Source organism: Beta vulgaris, chromosome 5 (genome assembly GCF_026745355.1).
Source record: "Beta vulgaris subsp. vulgaris cultivar EL10 chromosome 5, EL10.2, whole genome shotgun sequence".
NCBI classification, from domain to species: domain Eukaryota; kingdom Viridiplantae; phylum Streptophyta; class Magnoliopsida; order Caryophyllales; family Amaranthaceae; genus Beta; species Beta vulgaris.
The window spans coordinates 36,431,642-36,451,935 of NC_079206.1; positions in this window are offsets into that span (position 1 = coordinate 36,431,642).

Consider the following 20,294-nt stretch of genomic DNA (forward strand, 5'->3'; position numbering starts at 1 on the left):
ATATGGTATCAAGAGCTAGGAAGAACATCCTATAATCTCGAAATTTTTTCCTCCACAAGAGGAAGAACAACCTTTAAAACGCTAAAGTTTGTGCTTTGCTATTTCAAGATTCTTCAAGAACTCGAGCAAGAACCTATCTTTTCTCCAAGATTTCAAAATTTTTACAAAGTTGTATCATACATCATTCATCCAAGCAATTGAGTGACACACAAACATCATCCAAGATCCAAGAAACACAACAACAAATTCATACCAAGGGACCCCAAGTTCTATTTGGACCCTCGATATGGAAGATGTGGGAGGTAATCCTCTTAACGGAGATGATGAACAACCTAGGGTATCTAGAGGCTTGACACTTGACCAAGCAAACAACATCAGGTGTGATAGAGAACCAGAGGAGCTAAGGCAACACATGGATGAGTTGGTGCAGTTGTTACAAGAAGGACAAGGTCGAGGGCGGGGTAACACTCCTAGTCCTCTTAAGATTTATCATGATGAAAACTCATGCGATTTGGATGAGGAATACCACCCTAGGCTCACCAAGAAAGCAAGATGATGATAGGGGTCTAAGATTGGAGTTGTGATACATATGTGATATGATCATTTTCTATAAGTAATATGAAATAGAATAGTAATTATGTAGAGTTCTAGTTCTGTTAGAATTCTATGTAATTTAGGGTTTTATTTAAGTAAGTGTAAATGATAAAGGAATCCTATTATAAGTAGGAGTCTAATTCCTTATCATTGAGTCTTAATAATTATTAGGTTTAGGCGTGTGATTAGGCTTTATCTTTTATCTTTAAGCTTTACTAGTCCTAGTAGGTTTAGGAAAGTATTGTAGTATATATAGGCTATTCGGCCATCTAAATAAAGTAGAGAAGTTTTAGATTAAAGTGTTAAGCTTGTGCTTGCATAGAACTGAGTGTTCAAATACACAAACCGCGACTTTGTGTGATCTTGGAGCCGAGACTCACAAGAGAACCTCTTAAACTGCGATTTAAGAGCCTATCCCTTTATTTTATTGTTGTTCATCCATAAAATCATAAAAACACAAAAATAGTTCGAACCGCCAACAAAAATCACATCAAGTGGTATCAGAGCCAGGTTGCCTTGTGACGGCGCGTGCGGGCGCGTCCGGTGTCCAAATCGTGATTTTTTTTGGTTATGTGTAAAGCTAACAGGGCTACGTTGTGTCAAAATTTCAGCCTAATCCGAGATATAACGAAGCCGCAGCGATCGCAAACTTTTGACGAAAATTCCAGACAGATTGTTATGGGGTCCAATATGGAAAAGTTGGATGCTTTGCTTCAAAGCTTGAAAAGAACGAGGCTAGGAGTGATAACTATGCCAAACACATACTCCAACTTCATGGGGAGATTGAAAAACTCACTTGGAGAAAGGAGAACGCCAAGGCAGGAGTGAATTGATTAAGCTTGGAGACCTTCCCGAGTTTAATGGATTGAAAGATCCTCAAGCCTATTTAAATTGGGAGAGGAGGACCGAAAGAATGTTTGATCACAAGGACATGGATGAGTTACAACGTTTTTCTCATGCTATTCTAAGGCTTACAGATTATGCCTCGGATTGGTATGATTCCTTTCAAGTTCAAAGGGTGCGAGAAGGGAAGGAAAAGATCAAAACTTGGACTGAATTGAAATAAGATGAGGAAACGATTTATTCCCAAGTCTTATAAGCAAGAACTCTATCTTAGACTCAATTCCTTTCAGCAAGATCACCGTTCTATTGAAGAATATGTGACTGAGTTTGAGAAGCTCTACCTTGCGTGTGGATGTAAGGAGGAGGAAGAGCAAAAGATGGCAAGGTTGTTAGTGGTATGGTTAAACCTATAGCTAATTGCGTGGAACTCCAAGCCTACAACACTTTTGATGAGTTATGTCAACTAGCTACGAAGGTGGAAAGACAACAAAAGGAGGCTAAGGGTAAGAGCACTCGTTTTTCTTTCACTCCTAAAATGAAACTTCTTCTTCTATGTAAAGACTGAAACTTTCGACAAGGGGAAGGGAGGTGAAGAGGAATTTAAAACCCCTCCTAATGCGGCTGGTCAAAAAGGGATGAGGGAAAGGGTATGCTTTAAGTGCCAAGGACAAGGGCATATTGCGAAACAATGCCCTAATAGGATGTTGATTACTTTGGAGGAGCGTTTTGCCTTGTTGACACAACAAATGGAAGAGGCGTCGGGGGAGAAAGCTAGGGAATGAAAGAAGTCCTGAAGCAACGTTGCATGACATGGCAGATCCATCCTTTTGGGCTGCAACTCCTATCTATGAACCAGAGCCAAAAAGGATTGATTGTGCGAAGGACGTTGGTGGCAGCACCCTTAGAGAGATGCAACAGATGAGCACGTGAGAATTATTCGAGTCTAGGTGTTTGATCAATGGTAAGTTTATAATTTCATCATAGATTCAGGTTCTTGCACCAATGTTGTAGCACGTTCCTTGGTGGATTCATTGGAGTTACCTACGCAAGATCACCAAACCATATAAGCTGAGTTGGTTGAATGATGAGGGAGGTGTGCGTGTGAAGAAGGGCTTTGGTAGGTTTTCGAGTGGGGGGTTATATGGATAAGATGTGGTTTGATGTGGTTCCAATGACTGCTTGCTCGTTGCTCCTAGGGCGCCCGTGGCAATATGATCGACAAGTGCTACACCATGGTCGAGATAAAGTGTATTCGGTGCTCGTAGATGGTGCTCGTGTGGGCCTCAAGCCATTGCCGCCCAAGAGAAGCTTGATTCCTATGCCTAAGGAGAGTGCATCGAGTGTCCAAGATGGTGGTGGTCATGTTTGCCTACAATCATGTCGAGACGAGATGCTAGAGACCGCAAGCACCAAGAAGGAAAGAAGGGCTAGTGTGCTGCATCTTCGGCAAGACTCACGCCTAAGTGAAGGGGACTATGTGTGGCTTTCCCTTAGTGCTCAAAAGCTGCACATTGATCATAAGAATGATGAACCAATGGATGAGGGTCCTTTCAAGGTTGTTAAGAAGCTTGGGTTCGACACATACAAGGTTCTATTGGGGCGTGGCATATGTGCAACACTTGGGGGAGTTGATTTGGTGCCTTGTTTAGAAGACCCTTGAGGACAAGGATGTTTTCAAGAGGGAGAGGATGATACATATGTGATATGATCATTTTCTATAAGTAATATGAAATAGAATAGTAATTATGTAGAGTTCTAGTTCTGTTAGAATTCTATATAATTTAGGGTTTTATTTAAGTAAGTGTTTAAATGATAAAGGAATCCTATTATAAGTAGGAGTCTAATTCCTTATCATTGAGTCTTAATAATTATTAGGTTTAGGCGTGTGATTAGGCTAGTTATCTTTTATCTTTAAGCTTTACTAGTCCTAGTAAGGTTTAGGAAAGTATTGTAGTATATATAGGCTATTCGGCCAATTTAAATAAAGTAGAGAAGTTTTTAGATTAAAGTGTTAAGCTTGTGCTTGCATAGAACCGAGTGTTCAAATACACAAACCGCGACTTTGTGTGATCTTGGAGCCGAGACTCACAAGAGAACCTCTTAAACTGCGATTTAAGAGCCTATCCCTTCTATTCTTATTGTTGTTCATCCATAAAATCATAAAAACACAAAAATAGTTCGAACCGCCAAGAAAAATCACATCAAGTTGTCGGAGTTTGATGGAGGGATGAAACCTGAAAAGTTCCTCGAATGAATGCAACACATTGAGAGAGTATCGACTACAAGGACTTCAATGATCATAAAAGATTCAAAGTTGCAGTCTTGAAAATCACAGTGTATGCAAGTTTGTGGTATGGGAATCTCAAGAATAAGAGGCACAAGGAAAGAAAACCGAGATTGTGCTCTTGGGAAGCCTTGAAAACACGATTGAAGAAGCGGTTTTTTCCTAGTGACTTCATCCAAGATTATATGTATTTGAAACTAAAAAGTTTGAAGCAAAACTCTCTCACTGTAAAGGAGTATGTAGTTGAGTTTGAAAAGTTGAGCATGATGTGTGACTTGAAGGAAAGAACCGAGCATAAAATTGCAAGATTTATCACAGGCCTCGATAATTCATTGCCAAGAAGGTGGATATTCGGCCATATTGGTCGTTTGAGGATGTTTACAAGGTAGCCATGAAGGTGGAGAAGCACAAAGGGAAAGAAGGCTGCTTATTCTAAGCCCTACGCAAAGAATTTCCTGAAGGCAGTAAAAGAGAAAGGAGGGAGTTCAACTAATACTAAACCTCCTACGAGGTTTGAAAAGTTAAAGAAGGATACGGAGAAGAGTAATACACGTTTCACACCGTATGATCGTAGAGTTTGCTTCAAGTGCAAGGGTTATGGTCATATCATTAAGGATTGTCGTGGCAATATGGTGATGTCATTGCGTGATATTCATGAAATAGAGGAAGAGTATGCAAGGAGGGAAGAGGAGAGTGAGAAGGAGGAGGAAGAAGGTGGCAATCCATCCGATGAAGATGGATTTGTAGCTGATTCATAGGAGGATCCCGTGAATGAAGGGAGGCCCCTTATCCTTAGGCACACCCTACACACCAAACCTGTGTCTTTGGAAACACAAAGGGGGTGTATCTTTCTTACTTGATGCTTGGTGAAAGATAAAGTGCGTGAGCTCATAATTGACACTGGAAGTTGCATTAATGTAGTTTCTTCCACCGTAGTAGATAAATTGAAGTGGCCTAATACCACTCATCCAAAGCCGTACAAGTTGCATTGGTTGAGTGATGAAAGTGATATGAGGGTTACTAAGCAAGCCTTGGTTGTGTTTTCCTTAGGCAAGTTCAAGGATGAAGTCTTGTGTGATGTTTGTGACATAGATGCATGCCATATTATCTTGGGACGTCCTTGGTAGTATGATAAATATGTGAAGTTTGATGGAAGAGCCAATGTTTAATAGCTACAGTGGGGAAGAAGATAACATCACTCAAGCCCTTGACCATTATAGCTAAGCCTAAAGAAGTACTCTTTTTGAGTGAAAAACAATTTTTGAGTGTGTTTAAACAAGAGGGAAAGGCCTTCCAACTTCTAGCAATCCCAACAACCATCGAGACACAAGCTGTTGAGCAACTTCTAAAGTGTTTGCAAAGAGTACTTAAGGAGTTTAAGGATGTGTCTCCGAAAGATTTACCACCTGGTTTACCACCCATACGAGGCATTGAGCACCAAATTGATTTAGTTCCGGGGGGCCTCATTACCTAATAAGGCAGCTTATAGGTGCAATCCTTAAGAAACAAAAGAATTGCCGAAGAATGTTCTCATGTTGCTGATTTGTACTTCAAAGAGATCATTAGATTCCATGGTATACCTAGGAGCATTATTTTGGATAGGTACTCTAAGTTCCTTAGTCACTTTTGGAGGTGTTTGTGGAAGATAATGGGAACAAAGCTTCTATTTATCACTACCCATAATCCTCAAACTGATGGCGAAACAGAGGTTACAAATCGAACTCTTGGTTCATTGTTGCGAGGCCTTGTGAGTAAGACTCAAAAGGATTGGGGTGTGAAGCTTGCACATGCGGTGTTTGCTTATAATCGTTCTCATTCATCCACTACCTTTCGTTCTCCATTTGAGGTAGTTTATGGTGTTAATCCCTTTCTTCCTATTGATCTCGTTTCTCTTCCTAAAAATGAGATACACGCGGATTCAAAGAAGAGGTTGGAAGCTTTTAACAAGACTTGTGCGCAAATGAAAGCTCAAATTGAGAAGATGAATGCACATTACAAGGAGAGAGCTAACAAGCATAAGCACCAACCTAGATTTAAGGAAGGTGAATTAAGTGTGGATTCACTTGAGGAAGGAGAGATTTCTAAGCAAAAGGAAGAACAAGTTGATGCCTATGGTCCATTTGAGATTATTGGAATGATTAGTGATGGAGCTCACAAGAGAGACTTACCTAGTGATTATGGAGGGGTAAGTGCTACTTTCAATTTGGTGATCTATCTCCTTACTACGATGATGAGAATTTGAGGGAAAATTCTTTTGAAGAAGGGGAGAATGATGCGGATCCGAAGGCACCAATCCAAGATGAGCCAATTCACTTCTAACGGAACACATGGGATTCATTTTGATGACATACAAGAATCCATTTGTGTCATGTGTCACTTGGTTCGAGGAAGAAGCTACTTAGCATTTTTACTTAGTGTCATTATTAGTTAAAATGCCAGTTAATTTAGTTGAGTTGTTTTAGCTTCAATAAAGCCGAAAACATCTTGTTGATTTCGGTTAATTAAGAGTCTAGTTGTCATGGTTGTATTCTAGGAAAGTTGCCTTAAATTTGTGAAGAAGTAACGTGCAAGGTAAAGGCTAGCTTGGCCGTGTGTTTCCTTGTATTTAAGTAAAGATTTGCTATCTTTTCTTAAGCTTTTGTTTCCTTTAAGTTCTTGCTAGATTCTAGGCTAGAATTAATGGATAATACATTCCTAATTTACTACATTGTAGCCGTGGCTTTTGGATGCTTGGAGGACAAGTTGATTCTTGTCATGATTTTTATAAATAAACATGTCATGTTACCTTACAAGGGCATGCATGATTTAGACACACTAGTAGAATAAATGCTATTTGCTGCGGTGGTATTGCTGCGGTTTTAACCATACGCCGCAATATATCACGTAAAACAAAAAAGTAAAATATGAAATAAAGATATTGCTGCAGTTTTTGCTTAAAACCGCAGCAATATAGTGTAAGCAGAAAAAAATTTGAAAATAGTTGACTATTCGACCAAATATATTGCTGCGGTTTTTGTCAAAAACTGCAGCAATATATTAAAATATCATTAAAAAATAATATTTTAGTATATTGCTGCGGTTTGTGATAAAAACCGCGGCAATATTATTAAAAAATATTAAAAATATATATATAAAGGCGTGGTTTCACTTAGGGTTTCACTTAGGCTTTTTTTCATCTCTCACTCCTTTCATCTCTCACGCCTCTCTCTCCTTTTCTGATCCTCTCTCTCCTCTCTCTCTCTCCTCTCATCTCACACCTCACTCCTTTCATCTCTCAGTCGCCTCTCTATCTCCTTCTCTCATCCTATCTCTCTCCTTCACCTCGTCGCCATCATCAACCTTCTCTCTCCTTCGTCGCCGTCGGAAATGGTTCGAAGTAGTTTAGTTTTGTGTCTTACTCAAAGATCTCGAAACTTTTTTGCACAAATTTCAGTTTAACTCAAAGATCCTCTCTCTCCTCTCAACACAGTGTTCGATTCCGCCAGTGTTGAAAGTTTTTCCTGCTTCTTCTTCATCTCGCACTTTTCGTCTCTTTCCTTTCATCGCCATTTTTTTTATCTCTCTCCTCAAGATTTTTGATCGATAATTTCCCAATTTTTGTTGAACTGTAACCCTCTGATTTTTTTTACATCTCGCGCTTTGATTCGTCGGCTGTCTTTTTTTTTTTTTTTTGGGTCAGGCTTTTGGGCTTCGCACGCAGCCAGCCCAGCGCATAAACAAGAGTGCTCGACTGTATTCACGAGTTTTGCCATCGCCCGTTGTTCGCCGTCGATAGTTGTTCGCCGGCGACAGTTGTTCGTCGTTGACCATTCGTTTGCCTTAGCGTTCGATTTTTGTAATTGTTGTTATTATAATATTATTGTAATTATTTGTGTAATTGTTGTTATTTTCAAATCTACTGTTTTGTAGTATAAATATATTTTTTGTAGTATATAATTATTTGGAGTTACGTATATAATTGTTATAATTTCTTTTCAAATTTGCTATTTTTTTGGTACTATAATTTTGCCTTTTTGTCATTAGTTTCAATTAGTAGTGTTTTATTTTCTTTTACCCTTTTTGTCTTCCATATTAGATGGCAAAATGCAAAAAAAAAAAAAAATTTTTTTTTTCTACCTGTTCAGTACCTATTGCTGTGGTTTTCTGAGAAAACCACACCAATATGTCTATTTTTTATTATTAAATATAGCATATTGCTGCGGTTTTTTCCAGAAACCGCAACAATATGCTTTCTAAATCTGATATAAAATAAATATATTGCTGCGGTTTGACCTAAAAACCGCAGCATTATTTGTCGATATTGCAACGGTTTAAAACCGCAGCAATATAATTAATACCTATTGCTTCGCCCTTAATTGCTGCGCGCCCAAAACCGCAGCAATAGGGCACTTTTTAACCGCAGCAAATAACATTTATTCTACTAGTGACAAAAATTGTGTTATTGAATTTACGGTTTTTTCACCATATACCCCTGACAAATTTTTTTTTGCACCGTATACCCTTTCAACTTTCCAAATTCATCATATACCCCTCACATTTTGAAAAATACATCAAATTACCCTTTTGACTAACGGTGTTAGACTTCCGTTAGTCATTAACCCCTAATCCCCTCTAATCCTAATTAACTAACCTAAATTAAACCCTAACCCTAACCCTAACCCTTATCTAATACACTTTGGGCTCTAATCCACTGCCACATCACCCCCACCCCTTACCCCACTGCCACATCACCCCCACCCCTTACCCCCACTACCACATCACCCCACCCCCTTACCCCACTGCCACATCACCCCCACCCCTTACCCCTACTGCCACATCACCCCACACCACCACCACCACCCTCCCCTTCTCCAGCTGACCCCCTCCCCTTCCCCCGTTGACCCCCCTCCTCACCACCACCCCTCCCTTCCCCCGCAGACCCCCTCCGCTCCCCACCACCCCCAAATCCAGCCTCCCCACTCCCACGCAACCCCCGAAACCTCCGCCTCCCCTTCCCCCGCAACTACCCACCCACCCCCGTCGATTTTCGCACCCCCCACCCAGTCGATTTTCTCGCCGATTTTCGCAGCCCACAACAGGTCCGCAGCAGGTCAGCCCACAACAAGGATAATTCCGATGTCGGCAAACTAAAGAGACGGGGAAGGGGTTTGGTGCGACGGAATTTTGCGGGGGAAAGGGAGGGGGAGGGGGTTGCGGGACTGAGGGGGAGGGGCTGTGGGGAGGGGGGCTGCGGGGAGGGGGGCTGCGGGGAGTGTGACTATCGGGGAGGGGAGGCTGCAGGGGTGGGGCTGCCAGGGAGGGGGGCTGCGGCTGTGGTGGGGGGAAGGGGCAGGGTGGGGGTGGGGGTGGGGTGGGGGAGTGTGAGTGTTAGGGTTTAGGGTTGATTATGGTTAAAGGAGGAATATGTTAGGGTTAATTAGGTTAGACGGGGTTAGTGTTTAAGGTAGTTAATTAGAGTTAAGGGGGAATTAGGGGGTTAATGACTAACGGATGTTAACGCTGTTAGTCATTAAGGGTAAGTGGATGTATTTTTTCAAACGTGAGAGGTATATGGTGAATTTGGAAAGTTGAAAGGGTATATGGTGCATAAATTTTTTTTTCAGGGGTATATGGTAAAAAAACCGTTGAATTTAATCGTGTTTCAATTAACTTCGACCATTAATCAGATTTTCAGGAGTGTTAATCTTATTAGTGTTTAAACAACTTAATTACAAGAGAGGTTTTAAGTGTGTTTATGATTCTTTTTGAGTGTTTCAGGAGTGATCATTTTATTAGAAATGTCTTGGTTCCTTGTTCTAAATTTCACATTACCTTTGTTCTTATTTCAAGTTGGAGTTTTTTCATTGAGTGTTTAACTATCCTAGTTGAGCATTCATATCACTTACTACTTGGTAGGCCATGGCAATTCGACAATGATTCCGAGCACAACGGAATTTCAATGAGTATGTATTGACCTTGAAAGAATGCAAAATAGTCAAGTTGTATCCCCTACTCCCATAATAGCTCAAAAAGAAAAGAAAGCGAGTAATCATGTTGTAATTTGTACTGATTTTTGTGATATAGTGGATAAAGGCGAAGGGGTTTGCTTGGGGGTTGATGCAATGGGTGTTTCTTTTGATAACTCATATTCCTATGAGTGTTGGAAAGAAACACCAGCCATGTTAAAAGAACCACGAGTCAAGAATAGCCTTTTGTTTTCAAGGTCAAAGTTTTGAGAGGTCGGAAACCCAAAACGAAAGAGCAGAAAAAGAAGAAGGAAAAGTTTTTTAACTCGAGGAATGGTTTGGTTACAATTGAATGTGAGGTGCCCCAAACTCAAGTCTTTTCCACTTGATGGGGGACCCTTTCAGATATTAGAGAGAATTGATCATGAGAGCTATAAAATAGATTTGGGAGGCTTGAGTTCAACCTTCAAAAGGGGTGAGTTGTCTCTTTACACCGAAGAAGAAAGTTTTGGATTAAACTTTTTTTTAGAAGAGGAGAATGACCAAAGTTCGTTCTTTAACATCAACGGGTCTTTGACCATGGAACCCATGAAGCCTACCTAAACTAAATACATGTAATACAACATTTTAAGAGCCCAAGTTCTGTTTGGGTCACAAGCAAGGATATAAAGGAAGCCCAAGTTCTGTCTGGGTTCCTATTTATTTTTGTTGTTTTATTTTAAAGCTTAAAATAAAGCCTAGTGATTAATTATGACACCGAGGCAAGTAGGCGTGTGTAGCATCAATTTTAGTCTTATCATTTGCTGGTTTAACAAAGCTTGTAACAGCAAAATGATTGAAGCTTTAAGAGGAGGCGTGAATCAAGGAGCCTTTCTAGCTCCTAAAACATAACTCCTTTGGACGATTTTTGTAACTGACTTTGAGAAGTTTCCTGGCTTCTTTTGCTGCTCCTAACTCTTTTTAAGGAGAGCTAATGTTAAATGAAAATCAGTTTTGAGTTGATTAAAAAAAAACCCTTTGTGTTTATAGTTTTGTGCTTTGAGTTTGGGCTTAAATTTGAAACTAACCCTTATTGCTTTGAGTGTGTCGTGAGTGATAAGATTAGGGAATATTGAGTGAGTCTTGTCTCTAGCCTAAGATCCCAAATCACTGAGTTTGTTTTGTGTTTTGGTTACTATCCTAAATCCGTGAGTTACAAAGTGTTATTGTGAGTGTTCTTTTTCTTGAGTTTTAAATCATCATCCAGCTCTTTGGAAGGTGTTTTTAGATTCACATCAGTAGGTTTCGGCTTCATTTAGGAGTTGTACTAATTAAGATAATCACTCTAATGTGCATTAGGTTAGATTCTTACTGAAACTTTCTATATCTATGAGAAAAGTTTTAAAGGTATGTATCTCATTTTGGTTAAGATTGGTTTGAATGGGAAGAAGTTCTTCCAAGGTAGAAGGTTTGGTTTCCGCACCACAGATGCAAGGTGTTACAATAGGTTTTCAGTTTTCAAGTTGTTGACATTTCCTATGTGGTATCTCGAAAATATAATTTCGTGATTTCAAAATGGTTGAGATTACTTGAGTAGCATCTCAAGGAAAATGGAACTTTGTTAGGTATTGTTAGTTTCGGACGAACACTTAAGCAACTACAAGAGGGGGGGGGGGTGAATTGTAGTTGGAGAGGTTTTCAAACTTTTTGCGGAAATAAAAGAATGATTGAATAAGAAAGAAATAATTGCATGAAATAAGAAAGAACTAGGAACACGAGATTTTTACAAGGAAAACTTCCTAGGCCCAATAGGAAGAAAAACCTTGACCACGAGGGTTTTGACTCAATTCTCGTTAATAACTTTAGGCCAAAAGACTCTCTTTTGTACAACCTAAACTCGGACCAACTCTGTTCCTCTAGGAACTGGTTCCTGTCATCTGTTCCCCTGAACAAGTTGACTTCTCCCTTGACTTCACTCGAAGTCTTTTCTCTTTCTCTTTCTCTTTCTCTTTCTCTTTTTCTCTCAAAATATTACAGACTTAGATTCACTCAACCCAATCTATAATACATCAATTGCTAAGAAGAAGAAAACCGAATGTACTTTACTAAGAATATTACATAATATTCTGAAAGTATATTTAAAAAGATCGTTACAAAACTCTATTTGTAGGGACCTATCTTCTCGAGTTCTTCTCCACGATCTTCTCCATGATCACACGTAGCTTCAGCCACTTCTCCATAATATGTCCGTTTGTAATTTTTACCGTTGACAATTGGGCTTCCATAATCTCAGCCACTTCTCCACGATCACACGCCTTATAAATAGATTGGTTGTTGTGGTTCCTAAACTGTAGGAACTACCTCAACGATCTATTTTGAAGCGCTTGCTTAGGTTAGTTTTTGGTGGCGCCTTGTTTGTAGGAAAACAAAAAACACTGCACACAGACTAACTAAACAAAATATTATGGAATCTTAATATATCAAATTTGTTACCTCCATAATATTAACAGATTGTCACAAATAAGGTTTAATAACTTAATCTTGATTAAACTCCTAATCAATTCTTCATTAAATTTAACAAGTTATTCGTGAAGTCTAAAAATAAATAAACTAATTAAAAATAAAAGAATGAATCTAACAACATAAAATAAACAAAACAGGAAAAATAAATCTAAAATAATGAAATTATTCTAACATAATAAATAAAAACGACTTAATAAACTAAAATCAAATAAACTTTAATTATATGTCATTATCAAAATAGTGAAATAACAATATTCCCCCTTTTTGATTATGAAAAATAAATAATTTTTTTTTATGTTTTTATGTTTTGAAATAAAATCTAAAGACTAAGACTAAAACAAAATAAGATATACAAACTATACACAAACTAACTTAATTAAAACTCTACTGAGACTGGGAACAGGATCAGACTTGACTGGAAACAGGGATGAGAAAGACATGCATTGAAACTAAGATAAATTTTTTTTAGACACTATATCTCTTCCCCCTTTGTCATTATCAAAACCAAGATTGTACCTGCAGCACTAGAGAGTCAACAGTCTAGGCAACAAGCAAGTTGCTCAAACATACATCTCATAATATTAGCCATCCAAACACACAAACAAAATAGGCATGCAGAAAGCAACATTATAGACAACAGATATTACGCAATATGCAGAGTAAGGCAAAAGAAAGTGAAGAAATTAAAGAGAAATTAAAAGTACTTCATGTGTGACAGAAGGACATACGAAGAGAAATCCAAAAGATTGTTTAATAATTACAGCCACAAAAAAACTTGTTCAATAGTTCCAAAGTTAAGAGAAGCTAGGGTTTGGTCTTTTGAAGAGAGAGGAGACCACAAATCATCTTGGAGAGCACACCATCCACCTTGTTCCTGATCCCAGTATCAGCATTCTTGATTGCAAGCAGTTGTTGCTGCTGCTGAGAGTCCAGAACATTGACGGTAGCTTCAATGGCATTGATCCTGGTGTGTAGAAGGGTCAAGGAGTCCTGAATTTCCCGGAGTAGCTTGTTAAGCCCAGTTGTAGACAACAACGGAAAATCCACAACAGTAGAAGGAACTGCATCAGAATCTAGGTGAATAAATACTGTGTCACCTTGATCCTGCTCCTTCAGGGACCCAGCCAACCTTTGGCTCTTCCTTACAGACCCACTGGGAACTCCTTCTTCATCCAACTTCCTCTTGCTACCCACTTCAACCTTTACAGGAGTTTCTTCTCTCTCAAAATCTATCTTCCCATTTACCAACCTCAAGCTAAGCCTAGTCAGAGTTTCTTTTGTAAGATAATTTTCTGGCTCAAGAGAAAAAGAGGGACTGGTAGGCAGTTTAACTTTGCATTGTTTAAAAACAGAGGAGAGAAGATTTTCATAACACACTTTGGTGTTATGGGTAATGCAGTGAGAGAGATGTGAAATTATCAAAGGGGAAGGTTGATTTTTATGTTTTCGGCAAGGCAGTACATAATGGAAAGATCCATTAGACTTGCCTGGGTTCTTTTTGAGGAACGGGTAAAATGAAACGCCAAACCAATTGAAATAACAGCTTATGAAATGGAGACAATTCTTTTTGATCTAAAGATAAAGCATGTGAATTGCCGTTAAAGAAAGCAAGAATTTGAGCATTAGAAACTCCATTTATGTTCAGCTTAGCCCTACCCTTAATGTAGTCCTTGTAACCCTCATTCGGAACATCAAACCATTCCCCAGTTTCTTCTCATTATGTAACACAGACCCATTACATTGACACAAAACACCCTCAGTTATGGTAAACCCAGAACAAAAAGCTTTCATCTCCTTTTCATAAAGACCCTCATCTACGCTAACAATTTTTAACCATTTCTGAAATTTCAAAATTTTCAATAACTCATTCCACTTAGACTTTTTGCACCATGCAACATCTACACAAAAGCCCACAAGAAATTGTGAAGATTTTGTTTTCTTACCTCGCTTTGTAGGTACAGTATTCTATTGTTCTTGATCGCTTTCAATCTCGTTTCACCATCTTCCTTTTTTGGAGAGAAAGAAACAGGAGCAGAGGATGCCGATTTTGACCCGATAGAATCTGCGTCGTTCTTGGATGATTCTTGAGCACTTAATTCATTATGGGATGATGTTTCCTCTCTTGGGAAATTTTCATGATCACCGGAATTCTGAGTTTTGGAAGACAATTAATGAAGTTTCTTCATTTAACTTAGATTAATTGAACGCGTAATAATGGCCGTAATTCAGATTAATGTTTTTAATTTTGGACGGAAATGTGTGAAAAGAAAGAGAAACAAGAAAATTTGGAGGAAAATATAGGAAATAAAAAAAATCAAAATAAAAATTGTGTCCATAATATACAAACTACATACTTACCAAATATGTGCAAATACACTAAGGGTAATATTCAGAGACATATATGAGTCCTTATACTTGACCCTTGGTGTATGAAATTTAATTCATGAAGGTTGCAGGACACACTTAGTAAGAAAAATCTGGGGGGAATCAACATTATTTGTACATTTAAACAATTTTTATCATTCCTAATTCCAAGCGTATCTTTTCAAACCTGACCCTAGATAGAGGTTTAGTCAATATGTCAGCTATTTGATTTTCAGTTGGACAAAAATTAACTTTGACTAATCCCTTCTCTACATTGTCTTTTAGGAAATGATGTCTAATGTGAATATGCTTGACCCTAGAGTGATGAACTGGATCCTTGGAAATGCAAATAGCACTAGTGTTATCACATAATATAGGAACACACTTAAATTTTATGCCAAAGTCACGTACCTGTTGCTTGATCCATAATACCTGAGAGCAGCATGCAGCAGCTGCCACGTATTCAGCTTCTCGTGTGGAAAGAGCAACAGTGTTCTGTTTCTTTGAGCTCCAAGAAACCAAGCTTGATCCTAGGAACTGGATAATACCGATGTGCTTTTGCGATTCACCAAGTCTCCAGCATAGTCAGCATCGGAATAGCTTACTAGATCAAAGATGTCACTTCGAGGATAGAACAAACAAAGATCATCACTTCCTTTCAAATATCTAAGAATCCTTTTGACAGCTGTCAAATGGATTCCTTAGGATTTGATTGGAATCTAGCACATAAACCAACACTAAAGGATATATCAGGCCTACTAGCAGTTAGATAAAGTAAGGAACCAATCATACCTCTATGAGTTTCTGATCTACGGACTTACCACTTTGATCCTCATCTAACCTTGTACCTGTTCCTATAGGAGTATGGTTGTTTTGCTTGATCCAGTCCATATTTTTTCAATAACTCTTTACGTATTTTTGTTGATGGATCATTGTTCCTTTTCAGTTTGCTTGATTTGCAAACCGAGAAAGAAGTTTAATCTCCCATCATGCTCATTTCAAATTCACTACGCATTAACTCAGCAAATTCTTTACAAAGAGATTCGTTAGTTGCACCAAAAATTATATCATCCACATAAATCTGAACCACTAGGATGTCTGTTCCTTTGGATCGAAGGAACAGGGTCCTATCAACTTTGCCTCGTAAAATCATTAGAAAGTAAGAATTTTGAAAGTCTTTCATACCATGATCTAGGAGCTTGCTTAACCCATAAAGAGCTTTATCTAGCTTATAGACATGATTGGAAGATCCGGGTTTTCAAAACCAGGAGGTTGTTCCACATAGACGTCTTCAATCAAATATCCATTTAAAAAGGCACATTTGACGTCCATTTGGTACAACCTAAAACCCATGAATGCACAGGCAATCAAAATTCTTATTGCTTCTATTCTAGCTACAGGAGCAAAGGTTTCATCAAAGTCAATACCTTCTTGTTGATTGTACCCTTTGGCTACGAGTCTGGCTTTGTTTCTTATGACTGTTCCATGTTCGTCAAGCTTGTTCTTGAAGACCCATTTTAGTCCAATCACCTTTTGGTTTTTAGGCTTGGTCTCAAGATGTCAGACCTTGTTCCTCTGGAACTCATTCAGTTCCTCTTACATGGCGTTTATCCAGTCGACTCCAGTAGGGCATCATTGTGATCTCGTGGTTCTGTCATAGAAAAAAAGGCATGGAAAGCACATAAATTTTTCAGTTGGGATCTCGTTTGAGTTCCCTTTTCAATATCACTTACTATTAAATCCAATGGATGGGATTTCAAGTGTTTCCAGGTCTTGGTTCAAATCTCCTTGTCTCTGCTTCTCCATCATGAGGAGCTTCATTTGTCTCATCGACTGGATGATTTTCTGGCACCTGTTCCTCCTGTATAACAGGATCAAGAACAACTATCTCTTCTTCAGGAATATGCTTTTTGTCGGTTCCTGCAGGTGTTAGTTCCTCATCAATGTTTACTGACTCCTCAATACGAGTCAGTCCTATTTCAAAGTCATTTTCATGACTTGTTCCTGCAAGAGTTAGTTTCATCAAAATAACATGGACACTTTCCTCAACACACATTGTTCGTTTGTTGTAAACTCTATATGCTTACTATTAAAGCATATCCAATAAAAACAGCCTCATCGCTTCTAGCATCAAACTTTCCTAAATTGTCTTTACCATTGTTATGTACAAAGCATTTACGCCAAAGATTCTAAAGTATGAGATATTGGGTTTTCTTCCTTTGAATAGCTCATAAGGGGTCTTCAAGACAATAGGTCTTAGCATGACTCTATTGATTATGTAGCATGCGTATTCACTGCTTCAGCCGAAATTCTTCGGAAGATTGCTTGCTATGATCATTGTTCTTGCCATGTCCTCCAAAGTGCGATTCTTCCGTTCTACCACGCCATTTTGTTGTGGAGTTCTAGGAGCTGAGAAGTTGTGATCAAGACCTTCTTTCTGCAAAACTCATCAAATTTGGAGTTTTCAAACTCCTTACCATGATCAGAACGCAAGTGCTTAATTTTAAAACCACTTATTCTTTGAGTTCTTTTAGCAAAGTTAACAAATTCATCAAATGTCTCATCTTTGCTATGAAGAAAAATAACCCAAGTGTATCTTGAAAAATCATCAACTATTACAAGTACATATCTCTTACCAGATCGACTTGGATTCGAACAGGGCCACTAAGTCCATATGAATCAATTCAAGGGACTTTGTGTACTCACCATTTTCTTTGATTTGAACGAGGATCTAACTTGTTTACCTTTTGCACATGGTCCACAAACTTCATGGTTTGAGACTTTGATAGTTGGTAGTCCAATCACCAAGTCCTTACCACTTAGCTTCTGGAGTAATGCCATACTTGCGTGACCACACTTTTATGCCAAAGAAGTGGTTCATTGTCGACGACACTTAAACATGTTAGATTGTTCCTAGGAACAAGGTTGAGATCAACAACGTAGGTGTTCCCTTTCCTTATTCCTTCAGAATTTTGGTACCTGTTCCTGCATTACTTACTACACAACATTCATCAGTAAAATTTACACTGTTCCCTTTGTCGCAAAATTGAGAAATACTAAGCAGATTATGTTTTAAACCCTCGACCAAAAATACATTGTCTATGGAATGTGACTTAGACTTTCCTACCTTCCTATTGCAACAATGTTACCGGTAAGATTGTCTCCGAAGGTCACAGTTCCTCCATCATAGGCTGAAAGCGAGAGAAATTTCTCTTTATCTCCTGTCATGTGTTTAGAACAACCGCTATCGAGGTACCACAGGTTGTTCCCCCTCACTTTAGCCTGTATCAAAGCAATCAGTCAGTGGTAGGAACCCATTTGACTTGGGTTCCTCTGTCGGGCTAGTATTTCTCTTAACTTTCCAAACTTTTTAACTAAGTGGTGTTCATTTCAATATGTTCTTCTCGGAGGAACAGTCAGACACTAAGTGTCCACTGTTCCCACAGTAAGAGCATATTCGGCTGCTTGGAAGATCAACATATTTTTTCATTTTGTTTTTCTTCTTGTGATTGAAACCTAACCCACTTCTTCCTTCATTTTTATATTTTTGTATCCACTCACTGGATCAGGAAGTGTCGTTCTTGAAGATTCCATTTTCTCTTTAAGTACCAGATATTTACTTAAAACTTTTTCATGTTCGAATTTTAACTTTTCGAACTCGGATCTGGTATTTATAGAGGAACTGGTTCCTTCAGGAACGAATAGTTTCAATTCAGCCATTTCCATATTCAAGAAAAATTTTCATTTTTAGCATTTTCAAAAGCTTCTCGAATACGTCGGTTTTCATCAAAGACTTCAAAGAATCTTTCCTCAATGTTTGCATTCACTGTTTTAAACCAATTTGAATGTCCTTTGGTGACTTCTAAGGCTTTTTCTAAATTTTCTTCTCTAACACAAATGGCCTTGTAGTCATCCAAAGTTTCCAAAAGTAGTTTTATTAATTGATTCTTTGAAAGTTCTTTTAACTCTTCTTCAATAACATTTATGCGTACCTTGTTGTTTGGCAAGTCTTCTTCCTCGTCTGTTTTTGCCATGAGACATAAATGAGCTGTCTCCTCTTCTGGTTGTTCCTGCTCCTCGTCTGAATCGATTCTCCCCAGGCAGCAACCATGGCCCTTCTCATATCAACTTTTGAGAAAGGTTTTTGTGTTCCTTTCCCTTCTCCTTGTACTTTCCTTTGCTCTTTTCATTTTACTAGAGAGGGTATTCCTTTATAAAGTGATCCGGACTTCCACACTTGTGACAACTTAGCTTCCCTGGCTTTTTCAAGTTCTTTCCTTTGTAGTTTTTGTTGAAGAACTTTTTGAATCTTTTCACGATCAGTGCTGCCTCTTCATCATCAGTTTCTGAATCCTCCAAATCATAGGACTTGAGAGCCAAAGCCTTAGGCCTATTAGAGTCAACTTCATGAGTTCCTAGATGATTTCATGAGTAACAAGGAACCGGAAAGTTGCTCGATATTGAATGTGGTGAAATCTTTTGTTTCAAGCAGGCAGTGACCTTTGCCATCCATTTTTCATCCTGAGGAAGACTTCGTAGAATTTCGTACTTGTTCCTCGGAGTGATGATCTTTCCTAGAGATTCAAGTTCATTATGATGTTGGAGAACCTTGTGACATTCTTGAACAGACTCCTTAGGCTTCATTTGAAATAGCTCATATTTGTGCATGAGCATGTCAATCTTTGATCTCTTGACTTCGTTTGTTCCTTCGTGAGTAACTTGAAGAAGTTCCCACATTTGCTTGGCTGATTTGCATCCCATGATTCGATTGTGTTCATGGGGACCAAGACCACAGTGAAGAATCTTTTTGGCCAAGTTTTCATCTCCATCTTGTCGAAGTCATCTTTATCATATTTGGAGAGAGGCTTGGGGATTCTTCACCTTTTTCATTTTTCTCTGTGACTTCGAAGTCACCAATCTCTATTACTCTCCAAACTTGATAATTTTCGGCCTTGATAAAATTTCCATACGATTCTTCCAGTATGGATAATACTTGCCATTAAACATGGGTGGACGCTGAGTTGAGTAACCTTCTTCCAATCTTTCTCCTGATGTGTTCATCGTTTCCAGGAACTAGCTCCTCAGTGTTAACTGATTTTGGAGGAACTAGGCTCTGATACCAATTGTTAGTCTGGACGAACACTTAAGCAACTACAAGAGGGGGGGTGAATTGTAGTTGGAGAGATTTTCAAACTTTTTGCGGAAATAAAAGAATGATTGAATAAGAAAGAAATAATTGCATGAAATAAGAAAGAACTAGGAACACGAGATTTTTACAAGGAAAACTTCCTAGGCCCAATAGGAAGAAAAACCTTGACCACGAGGGATTTTGACTCAATTCTCTTTAATAACTTTAGGCCAAAAGACTCTCTTTTGTACAACCTAAACTCGGACCAACTCTGTTCCTCTAGGAACTGGTTCCATGTCAGCCTGTTCCCCTGAACAGTTGACTTCTCCCTTGACTTCACTCAAGTCTTTTCTCTTTCTCTCTTCTATTTCTCTTTCTCTTTTTCTCTCAAAATGATTACAGACTTAGATTCACTCAACCCAATCTATAATACATCAATTGCTAAGAAGAAGAAAACCGAATGTACTTTCACTAAGAATATTACATAAAATTCTGAAAGTATATTTAAAAAGATCGTTACAAAACTCTATTTGTAGGGACCTATCTTCTCGAGTTCTTCTCCACGATCTTCTCCAAGATCTTCATGATCTTCTCCATGATCACACGTAGCTTCAGCCACTTCTCTATAATATGT